General features: G+C 40.5%; 1 long non-coding RNA gene across 1 annotated transcript; it reads right to left on the bottom strand.

Moving 5' to 3' along the window:
• Window positions 1-364: 364 nt before the first annotated feature.
• LOC129782696 (uncharacterized) lies at window positions 365-5,012 on the bottom strand. Its single transcript, XR_008744720.1, has 3 exons — window positions 4,918-5,012; window positions 1,156-1,247; window positions 365-899 (listed from the first exon to the last, which is right to left on the bottom strand). It is a non-coding gene; the product is annotated as an uncharacterized LOC129782696 (long non-coding RNA).
• Between the last annotated feature and the right edge of the window lie 4,941 nt (window positions 5,013-9,953).

Raw genomic sequence — 9,953 nt, 5'->3', positions numbered from 1 at the left:
ACAATTGCTTATTTCAGATGAATATACGTGAGAGCTTACGGAGGAAGAACACAGTGTCTTGGAATCTGACCAGAAATCTGAGTCCTGTTCTTAATGCAAAGGAATGTTTATAGGCATAGTTACAGCAGGGTAGTCATCAGCCCACTGTATGCAGTTGATTTAGTTCTGACAAAAGCCAAATGCATAGCCAGATGGGCAAAAAAGATGGAGACCCCTTCTCAGAGTCATGGGCAGGACACAGAGAATGAAACTAGGTCCTAGTTAGTCATCTGCACTCCAAAAATTTACTGTCCATTAGTCAACAGCTCCTTATTCATGGGTGGTGATTACTACATTTCCATGGCATAAACCTCCTCTTCCCAGTCATACCTTGAGCTCTCTCTCACACAGGAAATAAGCCACAAGTAGGTTGCTTTGCTGCTTTTCTGGTTCCAACAGTACCTTATTTTGTAATGCATTACTATAATTATTCCTCGTTTCGTGCTGTTTCCGTAATAATTTTCCAGATAAAAAACTTTTCCAAAACAAGTTTATGATGCATTGAAGGGAAAAAAAGAGAAAATACATAGGAAACAAGTGATCATTTCCTCAAGTGCTAAAGTTCCTAACTGGTCTTTTTCTGCTGCAGAATACTGTAAAATAAAGTTTGCTTTACAGAAATACAAAACCAGCCCCCAGGTACGTGCATAGACATTTTGATACCTGCAGTCTCTATGCTATTTTTTCCAGGCTGTTTCTGTGTCTTCTTGTAGGCTTGCACAGTGTTTTTTGGCTTGCATCAGCAGGGTTAAAGCATGTGGGGTACCCTCCTCAGAACAAAAGCCAGGATGATGTAAATGTTGCTTTGCTTTTGCAGTTGCTCTATGTCCAAACACCAGCCAAAAGTAATCAATCAGTGCCTAGAAAAATAGAATCTTAGATGATGATTTGCATGCAAACTTCCCCAGAGAGAATATGCATGCTACATGTTAACACTAAGTGAATAACTGCAGAAAACAAGTTGCAGATGTGTCTTTCATATACAGTTGGAGCACAGAGGAGACAAGATTTGAGAGTTTGATCTGGTTCATTCATATCTGAAAAGCTGCCGGTTGCCAAAACAGTGTGTATGTGTTAATTAGAAGCTCTATTTTGTTGTTTTTAATCTTGACATACCTGCAGTGTAATACCAGGTATATATCATGTAACTGTGTGCTGTTGCAATTTCTGTTCTAGTTTGCGCAGGTGTTTGGTTCATCAAATTTTGCCTAAAAGCAAACAGAGAACCATGTTAATAAGAATATGAAAATGTCCTAGAACAGAGTAGAAGCTTTAAAGACTGAAAGTCTTTATGTCAATGTCTCCTGAATCACTTCATTACAAAATTCATGAGTGCTTTATGATTAATCCAAAGTGCAGAAAGCTCCCATTGGCTGCAGCAAGACCTGCCTTTGCAAGCAGGAAAGTAAAACTAAAGGCAACCCAGCAAGCTGAGGCATGTTATTTCTTACAAGTTGGTTATGGTGATCCTGTAAGAGTAAAATTAATAACCAAGAAGTTATTAATTTTGCTGCCTTTGCCTGCTGTGATGCTGAGCATACCTCCTGCTTTGTAACTTGCCACTCATGTCACAGGAGTGTTTACAGGACTGGCAGCAGAGCACAGTAAATGTAAAGACAGCAGTGGTCTGCTAACCCTCAAGCTTTCATAACTTGGTTTTCCAGAGATGGGGGAGACATTTTTAAGCAATTTAAATGAAGGAATTCAGTGTTTCTAAGTTAACAAGCATCAAGCCAGGGAAATCCCTGCTGTTCAGTTTCCATCTAATAACTCTCACTAGCTTCAAGACAGTCAAGAGCCATTTCACAACTACTTAGGCTCAGATTTACCTGAAATTAAGAGCTAGAACAAGCACTGCCTATATCCCTCTTGAGCACAACATAGCTATAGTAAACAGATTATTTTATATCCCCCCCCCCCCCCAATATAATCATACAATCATACAATCATTTAGTCTATAGAAGACCTTGGAGATCAAGTCCAACCATTAACCCAAGACTGTCAAGTCCATCACTAAACCATGTCTCCAAGCACTGCATCTTTAAACACCTCCAGGAATGGTGATTCCACCACCTCTCTGGGCAGCCTGTTCCAATGCTTGACCATTCTTTCAGTGAAGAAATGCTTCCTAATACCCAATGTAAACCTCCCCTGTCTCAACTTGAGGTCATTTCCTCTTGTCCTGTCACTTGTTATCTGGGAGAAGAGCCTGACCCCCACCTCACTACAGCCTCCTTTCAGGTAGTTGCAGAGAGCTATAAGGTCTCTCCTGAGGCTCCTTTCCTCCAGGCTAAACAACCCCAGTTCCCTCAGCTGCTCCTCACAAGACTTGTGCTCCAGACCCTTCACCAGCTCTGTTGCCCTTCTCTGGATACACTCCAGCACCTCAATGTCCCTCTTGCCGTGAGGGGCCCAAAACTCAACACAGTGTTCGAGGTGCAGCCCCATCAGTGCCCAGTACAGGGGGACAATCACTCCCCTTGCCCTGCTGGCCACGCTGCTTTGGACACAAGCCAGGATGCTGTTGGGTTCTCGGCCACCTGGGCACACTGCTGGCCCACGTTCAGCCGGCCGTCAGCCAGCACCCCCAGGCCCTTTTCCCCCAGGCACTTTCCAGCCGCTCTGCCCCCAGCCCGTAGCGCTGTGTGGGGCTGCTGTGACCCACGTGCAGGACCCGGCACTGAGCCTTGTTGAACCTGGTACAACCGGCCTCGGCCCACGGGTCCAGCCTGCCCGGATGCCCCTGCAGAGCCTGCCTGCCCTCCAGCAGCTCAACACTCCCCCCAGCTCGGTGTCGCCTGCAAACTGGCTGAGGGTGCACTCGATCCCCTCGTCCAGATCGTCGATAAAGATACTAAACAGAGCTGGCCCCAGCACTGAGCCCTGGGGAACACCACTTGTGACCGGGCACCAGCTGGGTGTAACTCCATCCACCACCACTCTTCAGGCTCAGCCAGCCAGCTAAGTTAACCTGGTGTAGGGTACATCCGTCCAAGCTGTGAGCAGCCAGGTTGGTCTTCTCCCCTGCTTCCGACAGATGAGGCCAGCCTGCCCCTGCCCCTTTAAGACTCCCTTCATGAGGAATGCCCAGCCTTCCTGGACCCGTGGCCCTTCAGGACTGCCTCCCAGGGGACTCTGTCAGCCAGGGTCCTCAACAGGCCACACTCGGCCCTCTGCAAGTCCAAGGCAGTGGTTCTGTGGACCCCTCTCCTTATTTCTCCCAGAACTGAAAACTATTTTCATGAATTCATGAAATTTCATGAATTCAAGACAGAGGTGTCTTCTGACCACCACATCACCCACCAGTCCTTCCCTGTTTGTAAACAGCAGGTCCAGTGGGGCATCATCCCTGGCTGGCTCACCAACCAGCTGTGTCAGGAAGCTGAGGTAACCGGCTATGTCAGTGAAACAACAAAGCCATGACAGTATTTTAAAAATAATGCTTATGCTCTCCTTACAGCTATTTTAAGAAAAGCTTTCATTTTTTTATGAACCTAGCTCTGCCTCGCTCTAATTTTCATATTTTCAAGTGACAAGGGTATATCATTGTCCATTTACACACAAATCATACAGACAGTATGCAGGCAGGATATTTTCCAACTTGCTCAGCATGGGGAAGTTTTTTCTTAGTTTATATCAAATGACTACTGCATACAATGTTTCATGAACACAAAATTCTGTCTCTACTGTTAAGTAGTACACACATCAGTATGCTCTCTCACATAGACACAAGTTTATATTATAAACTTTTCCAATAAAATTATACACAAATAGAAGGAGTTGTAATTCTGATTTCTTCTGATCACTGTAGGTAAAAATCTCTAGTAAAGAAGTTTCCAGAAATTTAGTGAAAATACCTTGGACCACATAGTCTAAACAAAAATACTTTTGAAATAGACAGCATGAGAACAGACAACCTCATATTTTTATTATATCAACATTTAAAGTCCTCTAAAATCTCACTACTTATGATTTATATATTATGATACAAAGTTACTTTGTCATAAGTTGTAGTTTGTTTAACACAAAAAAGTATTTGGCCTTTGTTTATGGAGTTATTCTGTACCAATTCAAGAAGTAAGCCCGAACAACCAGGAAAGAGGAGTTATTTCTTCCTTAGTGCACATTCTTCAGTTTACTATCAGAAAAAATATTTACTGGTTTTCTAAATTGCTCTCTTTGTATGTGTATGAATAATACTGGCACTGCATACAAGCCATGTATTTATTCAGGATATTTTCTGCCTGTAGACAGAGACCCCACCAACAGTCATTCAGCCTCACATTCTCCAAGCTTACTCAGAAGATAACCAGGCACATTTGGAAAGACAAGACAGTCAACTGACTCAATGAAAATGATCAGATTTCCAAAAATTATACCCCTGATGTAATATAAATGTCTTTAAAAGAACAAATGAGTCATGTTGCTATAGCAGGACAATGTTTGCGTGCATTGTAGCTATGCAGTGTAATAACGATTGAAAACTTTGTGATGAGGGGATAATCATGCTCATGTAATTCATGCATACAGGCTTTGCTATTATCTCAGTCTAGCTCTACACAATTCAAGACTTCCCTTGGTTTCACTTGCTCTGAACTATCACATACAGTATGACAGATTCCTTCACTGGCACATATGGCATTTCTGGCCATGATTATTCCACCCAGAAAGACAGATAGTGAAGCCCCAGCGTACTGCAATTCACTTGGCCCTTTCAAATGTTAATTTCTCTAATGGTACACTTAAAAAAAGAACACCTGCAGAAAGTGGCATCAATCGTTTAGAAAACAGCACTTCCACATTCTCATACCAAGTGTTATGCCTGAAAGGAAGAAAATTAGATATTTACACCTTTCATTTGTAGGAGACATCACTTACCTCTGCAAAACATGCTGCAGGCAGGAGAATTATGTCTGCTCGCACTGATAAATGTTTGGGCCTTCTTTCCTGTGAGACCTGAAAAGGCAGAGCACTGATCCATTGTGAGACAGCAAAACGAAGAAACAGATGCCTACAAAGAAGCAGACCAAAACATAGACTCATACATACTTCAAGAACAAACCAGGAAGGATTCAGGGGGTCTCAGCTCAAGTCTGTGAGCATCAACAATCTCACCTCAGTGTTTTGATCCCATGTAGACCTATGGTTTGTGCCAGTAAAATGATTTCTGAATATGCTTAGAAAGCCCAAATCCAAAATTCACCGAGATCACAAGAGCTAGAAAGTGTGATCAGATTTCTTATCGTTGATGGGAAACATTGATTACTGTTCACTAACACTGACCAGTAAGATAATCTTTATTTATGGGAAGTAATAATCAATAAGGCATAAAATAAGCCATACAGTTACTCCTGAGAACCATGACTCCGGGACACCCTACCATATTAGCCTCTCTGGCTGACTGTCTTTGCTTTTGAATGTTGTGTTCTTGGCTACATAGTGACCCACTCTGATGATACAAGTAAAGATAACCAGGTGTCAGTTTACCCCCTGGTCTATCTATGGCTTTTTTTCCTGGAAGGCTGAACCCTTGTCAGAGGAAATCACTGAACTAGGGTCTTCTACTTTATGAAAAAGTCTAAGTGTCAAACCTCCTTTCAGAGGAATGCATGCTAAAAACCCCTTCACCACTGAGTCAGCATCCTGACAGAAAAGAGAAATTGGCCTCTGAAATCTAGAAGGGAGTTTCTTACTGGGTATTTCAGGTTTTCATATACCTCAAGCCATGACCAAAGTAGAATTCCAAGTCCAGGAAAAAGGCCAGATTTAATAATTAATTCTCTACTGGTCTTGATGAGTCTGCCTTGAACAAGGTTAGTTTCTAGTCCAATTCTCCATGTTGCAAGATGCTTAGCATCCATAGGCTCCTTTTTTCATCTGAGAATTCTGTCATTAGCTTCCAAGCTTTTCAGTAATTTTGACAGCCTAAAAAGACTCACAAATCCCAGGGGATGGATTAGGAATATAAATGCTGGTACATTTATATGGGGACATCTGTGTGCAAAAGATATGTGGGAAAATTTATCATAAAAACAGGCACCAAAGTTCCTCAGTCTCTTTCTTCCCTCTGAAAGAAGCAGTGAATTGGATTGTGCTGCTCAGAATCACAAATTCTCTCAAAATCTATAAGGCAGAGTGTTGCAAGTCAAGAGACATCTCATTTGCCTCTTCATAATGTTCAGATGCTGGCTGCCAAGAAAAAATTACTTCTGAATTCAAAGTTCACTGGGCACGACCGTTACATTCATAATAAGAACCTGATGAAAACCTGTATTCTTCCACATGTAGCTAACATCTACTCTACAAGATTTCATTAGAGTGAGAAACTTTGCATGCCCCTCTGATCACAGAGTCTGGGAAGCCTCACATCCCATTTTCCTCATGAGGACTGGGCTCTTCCTCTTAATGTCTTTGAGAAGGAAAAAACCCAAGGGTTTCCGAGCTTTGTCAGCTCCTATGCAATACTCTGTTTTCCCTCTTGGGTTCATATCCGCATTTAGCAGCTTCAGTGAGGAATCAGATAACATCACTGGACCATGATCTCCTGATTATGACCCAATAGATCTGTCATGACGGCAGAAAGCACAATATACATGCAGACAGACATCAGCAATGTTGCATTACTGTCCATGGCTAAATAGTAGGTGAACTGAGGCAGTATATCTCATCCTGGAAATATAAGAGTTCTGTTTGCTTAAATGCAGGTAGTCCAGCATGATATTAAGCCAGCGGAAGCATTAACTCATCTGTATTTGTGTGCCCATATTAATACTGAGCTGCAGCCAGCATTTCAAATAGTTACTTTCAAAGGAGATGTGACATGCATAAAGAGGAAATATTAATGTTCTACTTTCTTTGCTTATAGCAAAACTTTTTGGTTTCACTCAGCTTCCCTTCCTACCTTCATGCTATTCCAGGGTGAAGACTTTGCTTTCAAAAAATAAAAAAAAAATCTTCCATTAAGTCTTTAGAAATGTGTCCAGATGATCAAAACACATAGCAAAAAAGAAGGTCCTGAAAATTACCAAAGAGATCTCACACTAACTGATCTGTAGAGTTTGGTATTGTCAACTGATGACCTATTCTGTGTACAAAACAACTTATAGCCTAGATCACTATGCACGAACAATACAATTTGCTGAACTGTTAAAAACCGAAACCAAATTTAAGTCAATGCAAATAATTTCTGGACAAAAAGGACACACTGCTGTTCAAAAGAGGTTTTGCCATTTAAATTAGTGGTTCTGATAATTTTGTCTTTTCTTATACACTGCCAGAGACTGACATAGATGAATAATGGAATGAGGTACACATCTAAATGGGTTTACTCTGAAAAAGGTGTACTTTAAAGATACTATGGCATAGGCTGAAGTGTGAGCTAGCAACTTGTACACTTTATGTATTGAAAAGGAGAATGAAACCCCTGTAGCAGACGCAACCATCAAACTATTTGAGATTGAAAATTCAGTTGATGAACACAGAGTTTGATTCTCAGAGCCAGCTGCATTTAGGGAAATATGACGTTATTCACCTTTGAAAGAAAATTATACAAGAAACTCCCTGAAGTGGAAAGAGACCCATACACCTCCCCAGAACTAATCAGGGGAGTTAGCAATGCAAACAAATTTCATTGGTTATCAGACTGTTTTGGATAATTAAGTCTCATGGGCCAGGGTGTAATCACTGGAAAATTCCCACCCTCTCCCCACCTCTGTGTATAACTTTGAATAGATTCCTCATGTGCCTTATTCCTGTTTTACTTTAGTACATCTATCATACAACACTTCGTAAAAACAGGATGCAGTGGTGAATTGTTATGTCCCAGGTTAAACGGTTAGACTCTTCTAAAGAAGAGACTGGAGCTCCTGTCCCAGTGAACTGAAGCTCTCTGTGCCTGAACATTTTTGTACCCTCAAAGGATTCTGCAAAGACAATTTAAATTTATACTCAGAGGCTGGGAGCCACAGAAGAAACTAGACAGAATACTAGTCTAGTGTGATGTAGGCAAAGGCCACCCATGTTTTTTGATCAGTCTGCAGACCTGCCAGCAGACAAGTGGGCGCATCATTGCATCAGGCTTTTAACTGAGACCACGGGTGAGCTGTAACACAGTGGAAGGCTGCTAACCATTTCCTGTGGATCAGAATTAAGAAAAGTGTTTTGAATGAGAACAGCTTTGCAATTCTGGAAACAGACACAGTTGTCAGGAACCAAAGACAGGTGCCAGGAAAGAAGGTAGTGGAAAGAGCATAAAACAATAACCTCAGACTTCCATGATTAACTAGATAAGGAAATACATGAAGATGCTGTAGGGTTATTTGGGCTAACTGCAAAGCAGCTGCATCCACAGCAAGATGAAAAAAATTTTTCATGTTGCACCTGCTAATGGGCCTAAGTGAAAGAGACCATAGGCCTGAACTTTGAGACTTTGCCATTCTCACATTTATATTCGAAAATCCATAATTAAAAAGAAACTTGGAAACACTTGGCTTTATAAAAGTATGGCTTCACCACAGAAAATCAATGAAAGAAAAACCTTGCTCTGACTTGTAGCGTTGGATAATAATGCATTACAAAAAAGGATGCCTTACTCTAGTCTAAATCCACCCTGACAAATAAATACAGCAAAAAAATCAATAAGGACTGTAAGGTAGATGCACTACTAGAAAGATTTTTTTCTGAAGTACACTTGTGATATTAGATCACTACCAGCAGATTTCTGAAAAAAATACCAACCATGGCATCAGTTCTTACAATATGAGCAATTCTTGCCTGTTCTTTAACTGAAAGTCTTCTCTCAGCATTATTAATAATAATAACAACAATATTAATAATAATAATTTTGCAAAATTATTTTGGTTGAAACAGAGAAGGAAAAAAAAAGAAAAACAGGATAGAAATTGTGCAGCTTGGTAGCTAAGAAACTCAGAGCCAAAGTTATGCTCCTTCTATTTTTATCTGATTTGATTACCAATTTAATTTACTTTCTAAGAAAAAAACACGGCAAAAGTAAACATCCTTGACACAATGGCCTAGTTTCTATTATTTAAATCAATATTTCACTAAGTTGCTGGTAAACCATACAGGTATATTGATTTATATTGCAATATGTGTGTTCTTTATGCTTCTCTATATCAGCATCTACAGCACGTCCCCAGGATTAACAGACTTTGTGAGTTGTAGGAAAGTCAGTTAAATGCTAATGGTACTTCATAAAACAGTTCAGACTTTCAAACAGTACAGAGGAGTCCAATAAAGGAATGTCCTGCCTGTGGAAACACAGTACTTTTTCTAATAGCAGCTGCCATTGAGTCATCAAGCAAAGACGGTTAGGGAGAACCTCTTTCTCAATGCTTTGAACTTCAGTGATTCAAAGACACCAAGTACCTAACGTATTGCTTCCTTTGAAATCCCAAAGAATATTATGAAAAGAAATAATGTAGCTAGAAATCATATCTAAGGGTAACAAACCAGACAGACTTGTGATGGACCAGCTGATGCATAAAAACAACGTTAAATAGCTTTAAAAATTTCTCCTTTTCCATAATTTTGTATGTCATAATGAGCTAAAAGTCCTTTTTTACTTAGAGCATTCTGGAAAACATGGCTCGGGCAAAACCTCCATGAATCTGCTAGCTGCTAAGAATAGTGTTTGCATTGATTGTTCAACAGTCTTTTTACTACATATTGCTGAATATATAATTAGAACAAAAATGTAGACTGAAAGCTTCCAGATGAAGTCAAGGGAGTTACGCAGGCTAAGACTGGTGAAAAAACAGCCATCTGTCAGACTGTAAAAAGGGAGTTATACAAAACAGCTCAAGGAGTACCTCTTAACTTAGTGTAGACTAACAGTATTATTTACTTGAACAAGTCTAAAAAAGAAATGTAAAAATACTGAGCATTAAAAAAAG

The sequence above is a fragment of the Falco peregrinus genome, chromosome 1 (assembly GCF_023634155.1).
Source record: "Falco peregrinus isolate bFalPer1 chromosome 1, bFalPer1.pri, whole genome shotgun sequence".
Classification (NCBI taxonomy): Eukaryota; Metazoa; Chordata; class Aves; order Falconiformes; family Falconidae; genus Falco; species Falco peregrinus.
Note: the sequence above shows the minus strand (reverse complement) of the source record. Positions and strands in the feature narration are given on the sequence as shown.